Source organism: Trichechus manatus, unplaced genomic scaffold (assembly GCF_000243295.1).
Source record: "Trichechus manatus latirostris isolate Lorelei unplaced genomic scaffold, TriManLat1.0 scaffold00038, whole genome shotgun sequence".
NCBI lineage: Eukaryota > Metazoa > Chordata > Mammalia > Sirenia > Trichechidae > Trichechus > Trichechus manatus.
In genome coordinates, this window is record NW_004443974.1 from 17,319,465 (window position 1) to 17,341,647 (window position 22,183).

The window sequence follows — 22,183 nt, forward strand, 5'->3', positions numbered from 1 at the left end:
ATACTTTTACCTGCTCTGGGGACAATTGATACTTCAGTTTCCAGTGCTGTCAACCTGGTGTCTTTCATGGTCACTGAAGGAAAAAAACATACATATATATATAAAATAATCTTACAATGAAGTAAAATCCCAGACGCAATCAGAAGGGAGTTTAGGGTTCATCTGGTACAATCTCTTTTCTACTCTATCTCTGACAGGTGGCCATCTGATTTCCGCTGGGAAGAACACTATAATCATTGGAAGCACATGCCTCTCCCCATCTACGTTTCCGAATAGCTAGCTGCTGGAAAATTCTTTATATTGTGCTGAACTTGTAATCTCTGCCAGTCTGCTCTACTGGTGCTATAAACACATGGGCAGGATGGGCTCTAGAACTATAGAGTTCCAAGTTGAAATCCAGGCCCTGTCACTTAATACTGGTGTACCTTTTGACTATGTAAGCGTTGAACATCTAACTTTTTGTTACCTTGTCTATAAAGTAAGAATAATAATAGCATCTACCTTATAAGGTTGTGTGAGGATTAAGCAAGATGATGCATCCCAAAACATAGTGTGTGGCACAGAGTAATTATTCAAGGAGCTCTAGGAGGCAGGACAGTGTTCTCTTGTCCCCAACAGTAATAACAATGCAAGGCGCAAAGTACTTAGTGGGCCCACATCACTCATCACAAGCCACACACCCTTTCCCTCTCCATTACTCTGCCCCTCTAGCCTTTCAGTTTCTCAGCCAAGCCATACTCTTTGCCACTCTGGGATGATGAACATGCTGCCACTATGCCTGACAGATTCTACCCCTGCCTTCTCCCAAGCTAACTCTTCATCCTTAAAAATCTCAGCTTAAACATTCACTTCATCAGAGAAGTCTTTCTAGGTCTCCCATTCCCCCTCCCAGACTAGGTCAGGTCCCCTGTTATATACTCTTAGCAGCCTGTATTTCTGTGTCACTTATCATAATCCAATTAAATAAGTATAATTAGTTATTGAACATATCTTCCCCACTAGAACAGAAGTTATATCCAGGAAGAGACTGTAGCTTGTTCAACACTGTATCTCTAGCAGCTATCACAGTGTCTGGCACTTGTTGACTGAATGACTGGGAGTTAAAATATTTCTTAAATAAATGTGCTAAGCCTTCAAAACAGCACAGCTCAAGTTTAACCCTTCTACATGACAAGCATAAAATATCTGAGTACAGCTATCATTTCTCTATTTCATCGTAATACTTTACTTTGTCTTCTCGAGTCACCCTTTGAAATCTTCTGTTCAGTTCTTGTACTTCATTATTTCTTCCGTTCACATTAGCTACTCTACTTTCAAGAGCAAGAGAATATCAGAAAGATGTTTACCTGTGTTTTATTGACTATGTAAGGACATTCAACTGTGTGGATCATAACAAATTATGGATAACATTGTGAAGGATGAGAACTCCAGAACACTTAATTGTGGTCGTGCAGAACCTGTACATAGACCAAGAGGCAGTCGTTCGAACAGAACAAGGGGATACTGTGTAGTTTAAAATCAGGAAAGGTGTGTCAGGGCTGCATCCTTTCACCACATTTAGTCAATCTGTACACTGAGAAAATAATCAGAGAAGCTAGACTGTAAGAAGAAGAATGGAGCATCAGGATTAGAGAAAGACTCATTAACAACCTGTGATATGCAGATGACACAACCCTGCTTGCTGTAAGTCAAGAGGACTTGAAGCACTTATTAATGAAGACGAAAGACCACAGCCTTCAGTATGGATTACACCTCAAAAGAAAGAAAACAAAAATCCTCACAACTGGACCAGTATGCAACATCATGATAAATGGAGAAGACTGAAGTTGTCAAGGATATCATTTTACTTGGATCCACAATCAACACCCATGAAAGAAGCAGTCAAGAAATCAAATGTCATACTGCATTGGACAAATCTGCTGCAAAAGACCTCTTTAAAATGTTAAAAAGCAGAGATGTCACTTTGAGGACAAAGGTGCACCTGACCCAAGCCATAGCATTTTTAATCGCTTCATATGCACGTGAAAGCTGGACAATGAACAAAGAAGATCGAAGAAGAATCGATGCATTTGAATTACTGGTGTTGGCAAAGAATACTGAATATATCATGGACTGCCAGAAGAACACACAAATCTGTCTTGGAAGAAGTACAGCCAGAATGCTCCTTAGAAGCCACAAGTCCCTGGAAAAGGACATCATGTTTGATAAAGTAGAAGGTCTGCGAAAAAGAGGAAGACCTCAACAAGATGGACTGACAGAGTGGCTCCAACAATGGGCTCAAACACAGCAACGATGTGAAAATGGTACAGGGCCGGGCAGTGTTTCGTTCTGTTGTACATAAGGTCGCTATGAGTCAGAACCGACTCGACAGCGCCAAACATTTCTCTAATTTTTTCCCACTTCCTGCCCAAATTACCTCATATTAAATACCTATGTTAAGTATGAATATATAGGTAGTCCCCAACTTACAATGTATTTGAGTTACAATGAACCGCGCTTACAATCATCCCCTTTTTTTGGTAATTCTTATCATTAGTAATATGTACTACATACAATGTTACAGTATGTAATTTGCTGATGTTATCATTCTCAGATGTTCACTCACAGAAGTTCAATTTTAGGATTTACTGTTCAAAACACTGTCATATAGATTTAGTTTTCTAAACTAAGTCAGGGGCTTCAGTCTTTTGAAAACATAGACCCAAACGCTGACTGCTAAAGTCATAGGCAGATTCAGGAAGCAGTGAGATGCTACCATGAAATATATGAAGAAAAAAGGAAAGGGACCAAACAGACAACTCTCACTAATTTTCTGACTAGAAACACCAACCCCACTCCCAGGGATAATCCATATTATTGAGAACCTTCCACAAGTGGAGTTATTACCATAACCGACAAAATGACAACGCTGTTCAACTCTTCTTCGTCAAAGAAAATTTTTTATGATTTGTGTGTTTTTTACGTATGTATATGTTAAAATATATCTATATCCTCATATGTAATCTTTCCAACCCCCAAAGACAAATAAAGATCAGATTTATAAAGATACTGATAAAAAGGTAATAATAATGAAAACTCAAAAAAAGGGAGGTATTTGACTTATGTCAGAACTGACTTACAATGAAGTCATCAGAACAGAACCCTATCATAAGTCGAGGACTACCTGTACATGAAAACATTCCAGTTTGCTTTTAACCGTATTTAGGTACAGTCTGATCACTAGATTGTAAACTCTACGAGGACAAGGACCCTCCTGACTGGTGCACCAATGCACACCCAGGACCTACCCCAGTGCTGGGAACACCGAGGCAAATCTGTTTTTTGTGCAGGTCACCTAACATTTCATCAGGTTGACTACAGAACATAAAAGCTGACTCTCATACACTGTATACACCTAATTACATTGAGCACTGAAAAGCTTGGAAACAAGCACTTAAATATACAATCCTGGTCAAAGTTAAACAGGTAGACTGAGCAACTCTGTAACAGTTAAAATCTCTTGATCCCAGTGATACGGTAGTTATATTTCCATGTGGAACACATTCTAGGCATTAAATGCCAATGGTCCTCAGTAGCACCTGTAAGCATGTGTGTGGTGTCATGTGGCAGGCTGGCTTTTTCAGAAAGAGAGTGCTTGCCTAGCCACAGTCACTCAAACAAGTCAAGAGAGCTGGAATTAAAACACAGAGGCCTCTAGTCTCCAAAAATCTTAAAATCGACTGTTAGTCCAGTGCGTCATATAGTCTTCCTCTTGCAATTAATCCCAGATGGATTTTTTACCTGAAAAGAATTATCTAAGGCAAGGGTAAAATCAGGATATACACAAGATGAGATCTTGCAGCCTTTCCAACCAAGATCACTGTCCTAGATAAAGGGACTACTATAGGAAATCTGAGTTTTTTTGTCCAATGCCTAATGTTTAGACTTTAACTTCTTTATCTCTACACTATAAAGATGGTACTGGTAATAAATCAGCATCAATTTTCTGTTGGTATGTCAAAGGCTACCTGCTATTATTTATATTTTTAGTTGTTTTTTACTTCTTCGTTTATATTTAAATTTTGCTCCGTGGAGATACTGCTTAGTAAAATCATTCTGGTCAATAAAGTGAGATATGACATAACCTCCTGATGGGAAGTGAGGGGTAGAAAAGACCCATCAAAAATGTATACTTCTAAGGGTATAGATGAAAACACGTCTTAGACGGCATAACAACAGTGTTAATCCGTGTTCTAATTGCCAATGTCCAAATTCAAAGAGATACAGCCCTCCAGATCTAATCTTTTCCTCTTTGATATTTTGGCCCAAAAGTTACGTTCTCATCTACATGCAACATTGTAATTATACTTCCACAAGCAGACTTCTTTAATAAAAATAAAGGGAATGTTTGACAAAGAAGATGAAGGCTCTGTGCTTTAGTATTTTGATATTAAACAGATGCACTGAGTATAGGTCAAGTTGTTCTCACAGTTGACCTTAGTAAGTGTCATTCTTTAGGTATTTACAGAAAGATGGTTGCTATATCTGGGAAGACACATGAACCTCAGAGTGACAGTCATGTATCACAGTCATTAACAGGACCTGTATATATTATTTTCTCATATCTCTTCCCTAGATAAGATGCTTTTATCATGTGCATTACGAACTGTGCAAGGGCTAAAGTTATGCATACTTCTATGAAATACTAGTGACAGGTACCTAAAATGCCACTAGAAAGTATTTTACCTGAAAATATCAGTTGAATATTCAGACTTTAGGAAAGCGAGTGTTGTCTGTGACCTAGAAACTACCCTAGGATTCCTCAGAACTATGAACTACATGAAATAGGTAGCTGTCTATCAAATTGCCTAAGATAATTTTGTACACATTTGTCTATAATATAAAAATGCAACTATAGGTATAAATGAAGACAGATGTCTTCACTAAAACTGGTTTTCTATATTGTTTCTATCTATAAAAATGCAAAGAAAATTCAGATGCAGATTCAGGCATAGATGGACTCATTCATTACCAAGTACAGTATAGGTAGAGGAGAATACTATGCTAATATTTCAGTGTCTGAGTAAGTCTCAAATAATTTCCTAGGGTAATATTCTATCAAGTGAACAAAGTTGCCTTCAGCACAAATGCATCTAAAAGGAGTAAAAGATTTACTTCGATTCTCTTTTCCTACTCATGTAAAGAACCACACACAGAACTGACAGAGGAGAAAGCGGTAAGAAATATTACTCAGTACATAAGAGTAAAACAGCTGATGGTAAAACCTGCCAAAATTTTAGTCATGTGTGATTTAAATGGTCTCAGCAGTTGTAATACTTTTCAAGGTCATATGAATGGGGGGGAGGGGGCGAGTTCCAACTTGCTATTTTCTCCATTCAGAACTTTTGCTATTAGGGGTCTTAATGGACAGTTTGCTGAAGCTTATACCTTATTCCAAAAATGAAGAATCATTGCCTATAGAGACAGAGCTTGATTGAGGTAACGTATATGTCTTTTATAAGTAACATTTCATATGGTCTGACTTTCTATTAGCATGAACAAAATTATTTACTAGGAAAATAAATACAGCCAGACAGATACCATGTGTGTTTTAAAACACTACCATAAAGAGATCCCCCCGAAAGAAATTTGAGCAAAACTGTGAGATTTCTTTAGTTTTAAGTTCATAAGACTAAAAATAAAAATATCCTAGGGAAGAAAGGTGCAGGGTTGGATAATCTAGGACAGTGGTTCTCAAAATGTGATCCCTGTAACCAGCAGCATCAGCATCACCTAGAAATTTGCTAGAAATTCAAATTCTCAGGCCTCACCCCAGAATTCTGAATCAGAAACTTTGGGGGTGTGACTTTCTAGGTGATTCTGATGCCCACTAAAGGTTGAGAACCACTGGACTAGGAAAAAGAAAGACGAAGGCAAGAAATAGTAAATATATAACATATACATGTACACACACACACACATATATATATACACACGCCTATGCTTTGAGGTTCAAAAGGAAAAGAAACCATGCAGTGCATAAACCTTAAAAGAAAGGGGGGGAAAAAAAGCCCAATGAAATTCTGCCAGGCACTAAAGGTATCAGCACAGACTGAACACAAAGCTTGACAAGCATTTAGCTGATTAACATGAGTTCCCTGCTTCTAATTTTTTTTTTTTTTAATATGGCTCCTAAGGTTGAATTCCCAGTGAAGTATAAAGAATCTTTCAATACAGAAATTTAACAAAATTATTTATAATACAAACAGTATATAAGTCCATCTTTAAAGAATTGGGACTTTCTTACCTACTGGTTTTAAAAAAAAAAAAAAAAGACTTATTGTTAATAAACACCAAGTCTATTTTTAAGAGCAGTAATGTATCTAGAATGAGATGAGTTGGGGCTCAAGCTGGGTCCATGAAACCCCTGAAATTGTCTCCAAAATTCAGTATCTGTGTGAACGCTTTTGGTGTCGATGGGAAAGTAAGCGTAGAGGCAGGGACATTTGGTCCATAGCTTCTAACAGATTTTCAGAGGGGAACTGAGCAACCCACCCACCAAAAGTTAAAAACCACTGACCTATGTGTTAGTTTTAGAGATTAGCAGATTAGGCAGTTTATCACAGTGAAAGAGTAAATGTTTGGGCTCTGGAGTCAACCAAATATGGTTCAAATCCCAGCTCAGCCACTCATTATGACTCCAGACAACTTACTTAAAGTCCCTAAACCTCAGTTTCTTCATGTTCCTATCCTGTATCCTAAGGCTGTGGGAAGAGTAAATAGGATAAACACATGTAAAATACCTAGCACAGTGTTTGGCTCATAACTATTCAACAAATAGAAGTTGTTACTATTATAACAATATTACTACTAAACAAAATGTATTACTAGGTACATAATGCTTAGCAGTCTCTCAGTTTAACAACTGGTATTTGAAACATTGATAAAACCATTTTATAACTCAAAATGGATACACTTCATGTTCTTACTGTGCACTGTGAACTACTCAAAGTAGCACAGGTCTTAATGATTGCAGACATTAAGGTTACCACATCTGTTCTTCCTTATCACTCTCAACCATGTCCATCATCAATAGAAGATCTACTGGTCCATTACCAATAGAAGGTCAAAACTGTCCCGTTATTCAAACACCTCATGGCCTCTACTGCCATTATATTTACTTTAGAAAGCAACTTGTGAGTTCTAGGCCAGTAACTACCACGCTTTGTTTTGTACTAAAACTGCGTTTTTAAGGCACTTTACTCATTAGATGGCAATCTGAATTCATTCAACCTGAAAAAATACTGTTACCTTTTGCTACTTTCCTGTATATAACAACAGTTAGCACTGCACAGAGAAGGGGCAAGAAGAAATTAGCAAAATCTAATATACACACACACACACATATATATATATATACATACACATCAAAAAAAAAAGAAAAACAACTCATTGCCATCGAGTCAATTTTGACTCACAGCAACCCTACAGGACAGAGTAGAACTGCCCCCTAGGGTTTCCAAAGAGCAGCTGGTGGATTCGAATTGCCAATCTTTTGGTTAGCAGCCTGAGCTCTTAACCACTGTGCCACCAGGGCTCCATATATACACACACACACACACGTATATATAATTTATTCTCTCCCCTCCTTGAAAATAGACATTAAATTACCATTTCTAGCAACTACAGGTTCAAAAAGTAAACCAGAGAAAGAATAATCTCACATTGCTGATGGCTACATCTCTTTCAATTTAATTTTTAATTAAATTAAAAATGAGTATTTTATGCAAACTAAATTATATTAAATCATTACCAGTGATGACATGAGAGAAAAATTCTCGTATCATCCCACCTCATAAAGTCCACCTATGGTAGACAGGTTTCAGAGGAGCTTCTAGACTAAGACAGACTAGGAAGAAAGGGCTAGCGATCTACTTCTGAAAATCAGTCAATGAAAACCTTATGGATCACTACAGAACACTGTCTGACTCGTTGGCTTTGGAGACGTCATCAGGAGGGATCAATTGCTGGAAAAGGACATCAAGTTTGGTGAAAAGCAGAGCGCCAGCAAGGGCAAGGGAGATCCTCAGTAAGATGGACTGGCACAACAGCCACATCGATGGACTCGAACATGCCGGCGATCACGAGGATGACTTTTCATTCGGTGGTACCTAAGGTCGCCGTGAGTCGGAGTTGACAACAGCAATCTATCTATCTATTGCTGTACTTGGCTTATCTGCATCCAAGAATATCCAATAATTTTAGGAGAAGCTAATTTTAGTCCACTATGGCCCTGGAACCTGGAAAAGAACATACCCGTACTGTAACTTCTAAAGAAGACAGAGCTATAAGACCAAGTCATCTCCAATTCAGAGCTGAAAATTCACCTATCACTCAGAGGCTACAAGCTATTTTAAGGAATGCCTCTGCAATAAACTATAAATCAAAACTAAAAAAAAAAAAGAAAGCCAAATCAATACTTTAAGCCAGCAGTCCTCAATCTCTGGCGCACATCAGAATCACCTAGGGCTTCTTCTAAAATACGGTATATACCCAGACAACCCTCAAAGACTGAATCTTTAGGTCTACAGACTATGGGGTCAGGCATCTGTGCACAGAGGTTCTCATGAACACTACAGTTTGATACGCCTTGTTTCTGGCAATCTCATTATTTGTAAACACTACATACACAAGTATACGTTTGTTTTGCCCCAGTAAGACTATTCAGTTTCATCTCACAAATGAAACCAGGCTTGCACAGAAAGCATCACATTACATCCACAACAGCAGCAGCATCTGACACCTTTGGTCTTAACTCAGTGAAAAGCAGTACAACTGAGTCACAGGATTTGAGACATTTCAATTTTATAAAAACAAGAAGCTGGAAGCCACTTTCTTTCTAACTAGGAATTCAGGAACATACCAAGGCTTTATGACACCAGGAAATGCATGATGCAAAGAAAGCTTACATCATCTGCCCTTCTAGGGACGTAATGTGAGAGTATTTTGAATAAGATATTAACTTTAATAAGAGGATATTTTCCATCTACATCTTCTATAAATACCCCTTAAGTTTACACTAGGTGGTTAAAGGAAGATTCTTCAGCTCCCAGGGCAATAGCAAAGAATGTTTCTGTGTTTCTGAGGAGCCTCATTTGCCTGATGCATGACTGTTAAAGGTAAATTTCCCTACAAAACCCTAAATCAGTTTTCACATTTGTATATTCCAGGTTTACTCAGGAGTGTTCGACTTAAGAATCACAGGGGGTTCCCAGGTTTTATAACGCTTCTGGAAATTTACACCTCCATTTTGCCAGCATGTTTGAATTCAGATGACTCCAAGTTGATCCCAAAATTATAAATCAAAGTATCTCAGAAGAGTATTATTCTATTTTAGTACTTTTACATCTTACTGTACGTAAAGTGAAATGCTATTTCTAACCTTTCTATTAAAAAAAAGTCTAGCAAACATTTTAGCAGGACTTCTTTCTGCAGTGAGCTTACCAGTTTTATAAAAATATCAAATACTTTACAGCCTAATTTAGACTAGCAAATTTACATGCACAATACTGCCATCCCAAACAAAAGCTAACACTTCCCTTCAAAATTGAACACACACAAGCAGGTATGCACAAACCTTGGTCAACTGATTAATTCTAATCCCTTAATTAGAATGACAGAATAACTATCAAATAACAGATAAAGGAGAGTTATGGGGGTGTCAGTAATGACAGAAGGATAGTCTTTGGAATCAGATGCGGATTCCAGTCCTGGCTCAGGTACTCCTAGCAGGGTGATATTGGACAAGTTGCCCTAATCTCTCCGGGCCTCAGTTTTTTCATCTGAGGAATGGAGGTATTAGTAGTGGCTGCTCTTCCCTTTGTCGTGAACACTAAGGAGATGATCACTGCAAAGCACTTCCACAATGTCTGGCACACAGAGAGCACTCCATAAACGTTAGATGCTGTTACTAGTTAGGAGGACCGCGCCCCCTCCCAAATCCAAAACACACGAAGCAAAACTCTGTAACAGGAAACACAAAGAAAGAGCTTTAATTTTCAAAGGTCTCTCTGACTGCAAGCTCTTCATCCCCCCAGTTCCTCAAATGAATGAATGGGCGCCTAGGGGTGGCTCTGCAAATAGCTGTCTCTTAAGAATCACCTCTGCTGACTTTAAGGTAACTGTCTTTCATTGTCAATTAAACACCCACAAGTACACCCGGAGCAAGACACTCCAGTCAAGCAAATTTCAGTGGAGACACGGAGTCCAGGGGAGTCCCTGATGCCCACAGGTAGCGTCCATTCATTCTCCCCACCCCCACCTCCGACCCACCACATCAAGTCCTAGAACCGCCCCCGCCCTCAAACCCGGCCCTTTCGTTCCCGCCGAGGGTCTCTCCCCTGCCCTCCGCAACCTGCGTGAACCTGTCACCCCACCAAACAAGGGGCCAGCAAAGGGGCCCATCTTACCCCTGCCCTCAGCACTGCGGCCCGGGGGTGCACCCGTCCCCTCCGCCACCGAGGACAAGCGAAGTGTCGGCCTGGCCCGCCTCTCCTCCCCAGGAACCCGCCAGTCCCTGCCTAGCCCCGCCAGAGACAGCGCGTAATAAGAGGGAGGGGAAAACTCTCCGAACCCCCTTTCCCCGGCTCCCCTCCCCGAAAGGAAGCCCCTTGCCATAGCCCCCTAGAGCATCCCAGATTGTGGCCATGGTCCCAGGGCTGCCCCGAAAAGCCCCCATGAAAAGGAGGGGGAGACACCCCCATACTCACCCACAGTCTCCTCCCCCTCAGCTGTTTACCTCACAGTTCCTCCAGCCTACAGGGCGCCGCCATCTTGGACGTACAGCACCTCCCCCCGTCGTGAAATGTCCACGACAGACTGCAGCTTCCGCCATGAAAAAGAGTCCCCAGCGAGATCTCGCATCCTCTTCAAAAAAAATAATAAATGGCAGCGGTCGGCATCTCAGTTCGACGGAAGAGGCCGTTCCACTCATTACTGACTGTGCCAACTAGTCAAGAAAGAATCAAGGAGAGTTTTTAAGTTAAGGGGGCGGGGACAGGCGGAAGGATCCCAGAAGGAGTCCGCTGAGAGATCTTGTGACTCAGAGGGAGGCAGAAAGACGGGCCGGCGCGGCGGGAGGAGCCACACGAAAAATCGGAGGGGAGGGGCGGAGAGGGACCACGTGACCGGGCCGGGCGGGAGGGGGCTGTGGAAGAGAAATAAACAAGTTCGCCTTGACTGGGTGTGGTTGGAGAGCCTTTCTACCTTTGTACTCTGTACTGTTTCTCCCCTTCGCAGACCCTGGTGCCCCCACGGTCTGTCTGTGTCTGGTTACAGAGCCGTGATCCTATTTTCCAAAGAGCCACTGGGGCAAGCGTGGTGAAGGGGCTGCTTTTGAACCTTAAACGAGTTGCAGCTCACTTAGGGAAGGAGTAAAAAGCTAGACAAGGGCAACCCTCTTTGCTTTCCAAAATATTTGCAAAAGCCCCACCTCTGGGATTCTTTGGAGAACCAAACTGGCTTCTGCGCTCAGCTTGCTAACACTTCAACTCTAGTCATGGCATCAGTGATAGACCATCTAATCAGAGGAGGCAGCTTCACAATTAGAAAATCTTAATTCGTTTCCTGCTCCACTTCTTCCTAGCTGTGTAAACCTGGGCAAGACTTTAAACCCTCCAAGCCTCAGTTTCTCCCTCTGTAAAATGGGCAGGATAACGTGTAAAACGAGGATTCAAGGAGATAAAGTGTGGAAGGTGCTTAGCTCAGGGTTCCACACATAGTAAGTGCTCAGTAGAGGCTGGCCCTGATCATGAGGCAGGATATGATCACTATAACTGATACAAAGCAGCCTGGGAGAGGGGCAGAGGATGAAATGAAGTCTAAATATGGTGTCTGAGAGGCTTTTTGAAGGAGTTGGCACTAGGCTGGGTTTTAACGGAAAGGTAGGTTTTATGGAATAGAAATGGGAGGTGCGGTTGGGAAAAGAAGGGCATTCTAGGCAGAGGGAACCAGAGGACCAAGAGTCTGGAGGCAAGACCATGCTGGGTGAGTTATGGGAACAGCAAGTTTTGTCATGGGAACCGATTGGGTCACAATGCAATGCAGCCTATGATTAAGCGGCAGGTGTGTGACTGGCCAGCACAGTGGGTGCTCTCAGAATTCTGAGAAGACCCAACATGGTCCAGGATACGGCGGCTGCTAGCCCTACAGTGCCTTTGTGAGGAAGTAGAAAAATGTAACCTCTCTAGGCTCGTAGCCCAGAAGAGCACAGCCCAGGCTGTATTTCAGCCCCCTACTCACCAACCCTCAACCCTTGAGCAGTAGACAGCCTTTATAACCACAGGCCTTGGACCACACAGGCTCATGGGGGAGGTGGGAATTCAGCTGGGGATTCAACCAATCTAGCATCAGCATGGAGGCAGTTGGAGGAAGCCAGCAGTTCTAGATTCGAACAGATCTGGGTTTGAATGCAGGTTTCTGCTATTGTGCTGACTGGTAAGCCCCCGCTTTGTGTCCTCATCCTCAACATAGGGGTAATAATAATGCGTACCTAATGGGGATTCAGGGTGGATTCAATGAGATATTAAGATATAATTACCACAGAGCCTTGCTTAATAAATGTTAGTTCTGTTACTGTGTTAACTGGGCTTAACGGTCAGTGTCCATCCCTCCCAGGAATTGGTCCACCAAATGCTGAATTCTTATGTGTAGCCACCCAGGCAGAGTCTGCTTAGGGTCCAGAGATGGAATGGCTAGGGAAGAGGAGGGAGGTCTGGGTTATCCCAATTCCGTCCATCCACAACCATTTGACAGGAATGGATTCCTGCTTTTGCATTCATACCACAGCCCAGACTCGAGTGCTTCAGAGATTTCCGAGACCACCAATGATTGGGAGAATTAGGGTTCAGGGGTGGGATGGGGGGACAGAGCTCTGACCCAACAATCCCCAGTTTCCAACTCCCAACCTTCTGGGGCTCAGGACCTCCTCCTGCTAGAATGTGTTCCTAGTGGAAGGAGCAGTGATACACCGAGCTCATCAACTTCTGGCCCTCAGGGGGGCCATAACAACATTGTTACTGTTTATACAGTGTCTGGGAGAAGAATGGTAATTGTTATTTCAGTATGGACCACCAGGGAATTGTAAGAAGAGGCTGAACAAAACAGGCAGAGACAGGCCTACCACCATCTCCCAGTCTGGACCACTGGGGTATTTTCTGCTTCTTTGGCATTGATTCTGACATTTGCTAAATAGATGTTGGTCAGGCTGCTACTTCTCTGTGGGAGGGGCTTCTCAGCAGGGCTTTCTCAAACAATCATAATTGGTCTATCTGAGAAGGTAAATAAAAAGGCTGAGCCCTATGTGGGCAGGCAGGTGGTTGCTGACTTGACGTATGCAGTGAACATGCATTGTATTTGCCTGCACAGCATTCCATCCTCTCCCTCACCCCTGTTGGAGAGGTGAATTGCCCTTCCCCAGTTCCTCATGTCTTCAATTCCTTAGCAATGAGGATGGGACCAGTCCTTGGAGAAGGACATTATGCTTGGTAGAGCAGAGGATCGGTGAAAAAGAGGAAGGCCTTCAACAAGATGGATTGACACAGTGGCTGCAACAATGGGCTCAAACATAGCAACGATTGTGAAGATGGCGCAGGACCAGGCAGTGTTTCATTCTGTCGTCTGTAGGGTCACTGTGAGTTGAAACCGACTCAATGGCACCTACCAATAACAACTACAATTCCTGATGTGCTGGTGGGCCTGACAATCATAGTACCCACCCCCAGGCCGCAGGCACCTGGACCAGACTTAGCCAATCTGAGTCTCCCATGCTCCTGGCCACAGCGATTGGCTCATAGTTGTGCATGTGACTCTAGCTGGGCCAATCAGGGTGGTTACCTGAGTCTTTATCTATGGATGCTAAAACATTTTCTCTTTCCTCTGGGATTACTAAACTGAGATGTGGAAGCTGTGTCCTTCTCTCTTCCCTTCTCCTACAGCGAGCTCTGTGAGAAGTCCAGCCAAAAGATGAAAAAATCACTGAGAGATAGAGACAGAAAGAGAAAGGCAGATTGAATCTCCTGAATCCCTAGAAGTCCCTGAGAGCAGATTCGCCGTGGTCTTCCAGGTTCCATGAGGCAATAACTTCCTATTTTGCCTGATGTTAGTTTCAGTTGGGTTTCTGTCATTTCCAAACAAGGGGCCTCCCAGATATAAGATTTGAAGGCTTTGAAAGGAAAGCGCTAGTCAAAACCGTCTCCCTCTTAGTACTTAAAGCTCATCCATTTAAATTATCCTCCCACTTCAGCTTTCAGCTTTCTGTGTGCAGCCTCCTGGCCAGTCACCCTACCTTCAGTGGCCCTGAATCTCCTGCAGGATCAAGTCCAAGCTCATGACAGTAACCCAGGAGGCCCGCTATGACCTGGACCTGCCCACCTCTTCCCGTGATCTTCCCCTCCCTGTCTAGTACTGTGTCCTATAGTAACATAGAAGACCACGTGATTTCACACCACTATGACTTTGCTCAGGCTCTCTCCTCACCCTCCATACTAGATAGCTTCCCCACCCTATGCTAATCATTCTCCATTTGCCATTCTCTGTCCTGCTCTGGGCCCCAGGAGGCTGACTTCTACTTGCCACACCTCCTGTGCTTGCCCTCTGGCTTCCTGTTGCATTTTCCCAAAGTGAGGCAGGTAGGAGGGAGAAAGACCCTTCCTACTTGGTCATAACTGACCGCTCCTGCATGGTGTCTCGCCCATGTGTTAGTAATGGCTCCCTCTCCTTGCTCTTCACATCTAGGGGTGATAAGGGTTCCCTGCTGTTGCTAGTACCATCCTGGGTACCATCACCATGTTTTGTTTCTCTGAAGCCGCTCACACCTCTGTAATAGTCCCTTCACTGAACTCTCTTCACTTACCCCTCTGAGGGAGGGTGCTACTGTTTCCTGCCTGGATCTTGACTGCGACACCCCTTCTAAGAGAATCTGCCCATGGCCTGGGCTACCCACTATAAGCCATTCCCAAGCTCATACACACACACACACACACACACACATACACACACACACGACTGCACACACACACACACACACACACACACACGACTGATTGGACCTGGATCAGGGGTGGAGACTTGCCTCACACAGACCCAGGCAGATTCTCCTTCTTGAGAATTTACTCTAAAAGACTCCAAGGCTGAGATAGGTGATGTTAGTGGAGGGTTGCCACTTTGCACAACTTCGGGGTGGTGGGCACCATTCAAATGGTTGAGTTCCAGGGGATACAAATCCCAAAGAATATACCCCATACATGTGCCCTCTTGAGCTGTGCAACATGACAGGACTGTGTTGGTCCCTGAGGGGTCTCCCAGCACCATCTACAGCAGGGGTGAAGCAGGAAGAGAGCAGAAAGGAACAGATACGGTGACAAGTGGCACAGAGCCCCAAAAGAAAGGAGAGCTGCTTGACAACAGTCCACTTACCGTGAGGCCTGGCTGTATTTCCTGCTTCAGTCTGGGAGATGTCCTTGTATCTTTTCAATAAAGTTCATTGAGCTAGTATAAGTGGGCTTCTGTTCCTGACAACCAGCAGATGCCAGAGATGGCCAGGCATGCTTTCCCTCCTCTTTCTTTACCTGGATCACACCTATTCTTCCCTCAAGACTCAACTCCACTGTCATCTCCACCAGGAAGCCTTCTCAAGAACCCCAGGATGGCCACCCACCGCATGCTTTTGATCGTTCAACCTTATTACTTACTGAAGTCATGTTTAGAGGCCCGTCTCCCACCAAACTCTCAAGTGCTCTGCTGCCCCTAGAAGGTGTGGAGGGGGCAAGAGTCCCCGTGAAACATGTCTAGTTCAAGGTTAAAAGACAGGGGGATTGAGAGCAAATGTAAACAGGGTAAACCTTTCAAGACTAAGGCTAAGAAGGGAAGTGGAAACATAAGCAGGAGTGTTTCCTAAAGGGGACTGTGAGCCATGTGTAGGAGTTTTGCCTTGATCCTGAGTTCGATGATGAGCCCTTGAAGGATTATAATCAGGTGGACACCTACTGTGGTATGGAGGATGGATGGAGGGGCCAGGACAGGAGGCATGAGAGACCATCTAAGAAAGTGACATGGTACTCTAGGGGATGGCAGACTGGACTAAAGTGTCCAGAGAATGTCACAAACAGGACTTGGTAACTGATTGGAAGTGAGGGTGAAGGAGAAGAAGGGCGACCCCAGGTTTCTGCCTGAGGGCGTGAATAGTGCCACTTCCTGAGACGCAGGAGAAGAAGCTGGGTTGGAGAGTAGGGGTTGATGTCAATTTGGGACAGACTGAGTTGAGATGCCAGAGAGATGGGTCCAGTAGACAGCTGGACACAAGTGTGGAGTTTAGGTGAGAAGGCAGAGACCATGCTTTGGGAGGTGCTGGCATTCAGAAGGTAATTGAGACCGAGAGAACTGGCCATGACTGCCAAGGTCAAGGGGTGCAGTGACTGAATCAGGCCCTCTGGTGGGGACAGAGAGAGCTGGTTGAGTTGGGATCATTGCAGTATAGCTTCCCAATTGTGTAGCCGTGGGGGAGTCTCCAAGCTTCAGTTTCTTCATCTGTAAAATGGAGATGATACAACACCTTAAATACTTAACTCAGAGGGTTGTTAGGACAGGTGCCTGCCCCAGTGTGGGCACTCAGACAATATTGTCATTGTTGTTACCAGCTTTCAAGGAGCATGGAGTCTAGCAGAGGAGATGGGAGAGAGACACTTTGACTAGCCAGTGATCCAAAGTTAGGTCCAAGCCAGAACCAAATTACAAAATGCCACAGATGATCACAGGAGGAAGAGGTCACACTTGGAAGTGATGAGGACAACTTAGTGGGTCTTGGGGTGATATTTGAATTTTGCTTCTGGTTCAATCAGGAATTTGATAAACAGTTATAAAGCAGATGGGCTTTGACAGGAAAAGGACCCAGCTTGAGAGGGATGGAGGAGGGGCCACAAAAGGCTCGTTGGGTTGATAAATGGTCAGATTTAGGATATATATGAAATAGGAATGTACTGGTTCCCTGGGGGTGCCATAACAAAACACCACAAAATGGGTGGCTTATAAGAACAGACATTTATTGTCTCACAGTTCTGGAGGCTAGGAGTCTAAGATCAGGGTGTCAGCTATGATGACTCCTTCTGAGGTTTTGGGGGAGGATGTTCTGTACTTTTCTCCTAGCTTCTGGTAGCTCTAGGAGTCCCTTGGCTTTTAGCTTCAGTGTCACATGTCACCCTTCCTCTGTGTCATGGATTCAATTGTGTCCCCCAAAAATATCTGTTAGCTTGGCTGGGTCATGATTTCCAGTAAGGTACAATTGTGTACCATTTTGTAATCTGATGTGATTTCCTCATGCATTGTAAATTCAATCACTATGATCTAATAAGATGGATTAGTGGCAGTTATACTGATGAAGTCTGCAAGATTGGATAGTGTCTTAAGCCAATCTCTTTTGAGATATAAAAGAGAGAGGTGAGCAGAGACACATAGGAACCTCATACCACCAAGAACACGGTGTCGGGAGCAGAGCACGTCCTTTGGACCTGCGGTTCTTGTGCAGAGGAGCTCCCAGACCAAGGGAAGATTGATGACATGGACTTTCCTCCCCAGCCAACGGAGAAAGCCTTCCCCTGGAGCTGATGCCTTGAATTTGGACTTGTAGCCTACTGGACTGTAATAGAATAAACTTCTCTTTGTTAAAGCCATGGACTTGTTGTATTTCTGTTGTAGAAGCACTAGATGACTAGATGACCCTGTCTCTGGGTATCTTCTCTTTTATAAGGACACTAGTTGAGTCAGGAATTCAAACAACATGTTGCATTGGGCAAATCTGCTGCAAAAGACTTCTTTAAAGTATTAAAAAGCAAAGATGTCACCTTGGGGACTAAGGTGCACCTGACCCAAGCCATGGTATTTTCAATGGCCTTATATGCATGCAAAAGCTGAACAATGAATAAGGAAGACCAAAGAATTGATGCATTTGAATTGTGGTGTTGGTAAAGAATATTGACCATACCATGGACTGCCAGGAGAACAAACAAATCTGTCTTGGATGAGGTACAGCAAGAAAGCTCCTTAAAAGCGAGGATGGCAAGACTTCATCTCACTTACTTTGAACGTGTTATCAGGAGGGACCAGCCTTTGGAGAAGGACATCATGCTTGGTAAAGTAGAGGGTCAGCAAAAAAGAGGAAGACACTCAACGAGATGGACTGACACAGTGGCTGCAACAGTGGGCTCAAACATAGCAACAATTATGAGGATGGTACAGGACCCAGCAGTGTTTCCTTCTGTTGTACATGAGGTCACTATGAGTTGTAACTGACTCAATGGCCTCTAACAACAACAACAGTCAAGGTCCTCAGGTGGCACAAATGACTAAGTGCTCAACTATGAGCCAAAAGGTTGGCAGTTCAGACCTACAGAGAGGTGCCTCAGAAGACAGGCCTGGTGATCTCCTTCCGAAAGGTCAAGGTCACAGCCTTGAAGACATTATGGAGCAGTTCTACTCTGCACACACGGGGTCACCCTGTGTCGGAATTGACTCAAAGACAGCTAACGATAATGACAACAAACTTAAAAACCAACGAAACCACCTCCACAACCAAGATGTAGGGACACTAAGCATATAAGGGAGTCCTGGTGATGTAGTGGTTGTGCTTGTCTGCTAACCAAAAGGTTGGCGGTTTGAACCCACCATCCACTCCACAGAAGAAAGATGTGGCAGTCTGCTTCTGTAAAGATTTAAAAGAAAGAAAGAAAGAAATCCATTGCCAATTCCAAATCATAGTGACTCCATAGGACAGGGTAGAACTGCTCAATAGGGTTTCCAAGAAGCAGCTGGTGGATTTGAACTGCCCACATTTTGGTTAGCAGCCAAGCTCTTAACCACTGTGCCACCATGGCTCCAGCCTTAGAAACCCTCTGGGGCAGTTCTACCCTGTCTATAGGGTCGATGTGAGCTGGAATAGACTGTACAGCAATAGGTATTAATCATATCATATAAGATTAGGATCTACCCTACTCCAGTATTATTTAATGTTATCCTAACTGATAACATTTTCAAAGGCCCTATTTCCAAGCAGGGTCACATTCACAAGTACAGGGGACAGGACTTTAACATATCTTTTTGGGAGACACAATTCAACCCATAACAATAGGTAAGAAAGGCAGCATATGGAGGACCTTCAGCTCTTTATGAAGCCTGAACTAAACCTGTAGGCAATGAGGAGACACTGAAAATTTGTGAGTTGAAAAAGAAGGGGAGAAAGTTTGTTAAATGTTGGCAACAGCTTAATCTTGACTTTAATGCCTGCCAATTTAATTTTAAAATCCTGGGCTATTTGACTCCCCTGGGTAGGCCGTCTCCCCGCTCAAATCTCCGATGACATCTATGTATAGATGAAAGATGCAAAATGACCCCTGAAATAACCTGGGCAGGACTGTGCTGCACAGCTTGCTGGGTGTTAAAGAATCTCATGATCACCAAAGCGGAAGCATTCATAACCAGAGGTTTTATTTTAGCGGTGCCTCTCCTTAAGAATATGCAGTGACCATTAGGAGAAAGATAAAGTTAGATCAATTCTTCACACCCTACCCCAGAATAAACTCCAAATGGACCAGAGTTCTAAGCGTAAAAAGTGAAGCCGTACAAGTACTACAAGATGAATGAATTCTTTGTCATCTGAGACTGAAGAAAATTTTTCAAAAAATGGGTAAACAGTCAGAAGCAGTAAAAGACAAGACTGAAAAATTAGAGTACCTCAAAAAAAAGGAAACTTTTGTATGATGGAAAACGGATTAAGCAAAGTCAGAAGGTAAATAATAAAGTGAGAAAGAGTATTTGTAACTTATACCACAGACAAGCCTCCCTGATATACAGAGAACTCTGTAAAATCTAGAAAAAAAGACAAAAATTTGACAGAAAAAAAGTCAAAAGATGTGATCAGAAAGTTCACAGAAAAAGAAATGCAAATCACCCTTAAACTTACGAAGAGATGACTCAGCCTCACTCACCATAAGGGAAATGCAAATGAAAACTACCCTGAAAAACTTCCTCTCTTATAAGATTGGCATAAATCCCCAGGTTTTACAACATAGTCGGCTGGCAAGCCTGCAGAGAACAGACATTCTCATACATTGCTAGTGGGAGGGCAAAATGGTTACACATTTATAGAGAGGGATTTGGCAATAACTGAGAACATTACATATACATCGTCCCTTTGGCACACTGATATCACATCTAGGAATCTACCCTGAAGTTAAGATACACCTCCACACACACAAAACGCATGCACAAGATTATTTATTGTGCATAATAATATCATTTATTATGGCATTATTTGTAAAAGTTAAGTATTGTGGACAACCCAGATGTCCATCAATAGGGGACGAGCCAACTATAGCACAATGGAATGCTATACAGCCATAAAAATGCTAATGTTAAGAACCAAGATTTCCAGAACAAGAGAGAAGAGATGCAAATACTAAATCAAAGAAAGCAGGTGTAAACTTATAATGCTAGATTCAAACTGGAAACATCAAACTGGGAACTCCTAATTAAAAGAAAGAAAGAAAAAGACTCGATTTCCTAATTTTGAACCCTGAAATAGCTTAGAAAAAGATACACCAATAATAATGAACACACCTTGCACCTAGGCTTGGTTTCTAGACACCATCCCTCACTCTTAAAGGAACTGTGGTTGTTGTTAAGGAGCCCTGGTGGCACAGTGGTTAAGCACTAGGCTGCTAACCAGAAGGTCAGTGGTTTGAACCCACCACCCGCTCCATGGGAGAAAAATGTGTCCGTCAGCTTCCATAAAGATTACAGCCTTGGAAACTCCATGGGGCAGTTCCACTGTGTCCCATAGGGTCGCTATGAGTCGGAATTGACTCAATGGCAACGGGTTTGGTGGTTGTTGTTAGGTGCTATGGAGTTAACTTTCCACTCATAGCAACCCCATATGGCAGAGCAGAACTGTCCCATAGAGTTTCCTAGGCTATAATCTTTACAGAAGCAGATCTCCACGTCTTTTTCCTGCAGAGCCTCTGAGTGGGTTTGAACTGACAATCTAGACTCCTTTTAAAGGAAATATGCTTGGAGAATTGGCTGCTTGCAGAAGTAGGGCAGGAAAAGTACAAGTGGGCCATCTTGTGTCAGAAAGCAAGGACGTGCTCGAAGCCTGATGGAGAGGTGTCAAAAGGACACAGAAGCCAGCTTGGATGTGCTCCCAGTGGCAAAATTGGAGGAAATTGACCGTAAGAAAAGAATGTCTGTAATTCAATGTAAAATATTGACCGAATAAAAATCCATAAGTTCAGGGGATGCTCAAATTAAAACAGAGTGAGAGAGAAGGAAGAAAAACCAATTACGCCCACACCTTACTATGAAAACTAGCAATTAAAGAAAAAAAAAAAATGTCATTTATACTCTCATTTTTGGAAGAATTGTGGTTTATCTCCAGCTAATGATGGAAAGCTCTTCTCTTCGGGAAAAAAAAAAAAAGCCAGATAATACAAATAGAAAGAGTGATAGAATTAGAAAAATCACCGTTTTGCAACCGCCAGTGAAATAATTGTTTCAGGCAATAATTGATCATCAATGGATGCTTGTATGGTGACAAAGTTGACCCAACAGATTACTTCTTAATTCACCTCTGCAGTGCAGAGAGCTGTCTGTCATTACTTCCACCAAATGACCAAACTTAGCACCACTAAGGTGGGACGACCTGACATCAGGTAGCTCCTGATGCAATGGAGTATGACACACACAGCATCACTTATGAAGTATCTTTGTCAAAAACAACTAATCTGGATATAATCAAGCCCTGGACCTAACCCGCAGTTTACAAGGAATACAGGGATGGATGAGCAAGTTGAATGGCACCAGAAGGAAACAATCAGACAAATCCAGAATGCAGGACCTTCTACCAGACTGGCCTGGGCTCCTTTGAAAAAAATCAATGTCAAAAGAAAGGAGTAGGGGGTGCTGTTCCATCTTAACGGAGACTAAAGACACAACAATAATAAAAAAAACCAGTGGCCTTTCATTGATTCTCATTCATGGAGACCCCAGGTGTGTCAGAGTAGAACAGTAGGGTAAAATTATAGGGTTTTCAATGGCTGATTTCTCAGAAGTAGATTGCCAGGCTTTTCTTCTGAGATACCCTTTCGGTTAGCAGTCAAAT

At 42.9% G+C, this 22,183-nt stretch overlaps 1 protein-coding gene across 5 annotated transcripts in view; it reads right to left on the minus strand.

Moving 5' to 3' along the window:
• The window catches only part of TSC1 (TSC complex subunit 1), a 62,672-nt gene extending 51,729 nt beyond the window's left edge, over positions 1 to 10,943 (minus strand). For 4 of the 5 annotated variants that reach the window (XM_023730842.1, XM_023730841.1, XM_023730837.1 and 1 more), the window contains exons 1-2: positions 10,749 to 10,943; positions 11 to 73 (exon numbers count right to left, since the gene is read on the minus strand). The gene's annotated coding sequence lies outside the window, so the exon portion shown is untranslated. The remainder of the gene's footprint in view (positions 1 to 10; positions 74 to 10,748) is intronic. The other variant, XM_023730839.1, reaches the window with a different exon arrangement.
• Positions 10,944 to 22,183: the final 11,240 nt, after the last annotated feature.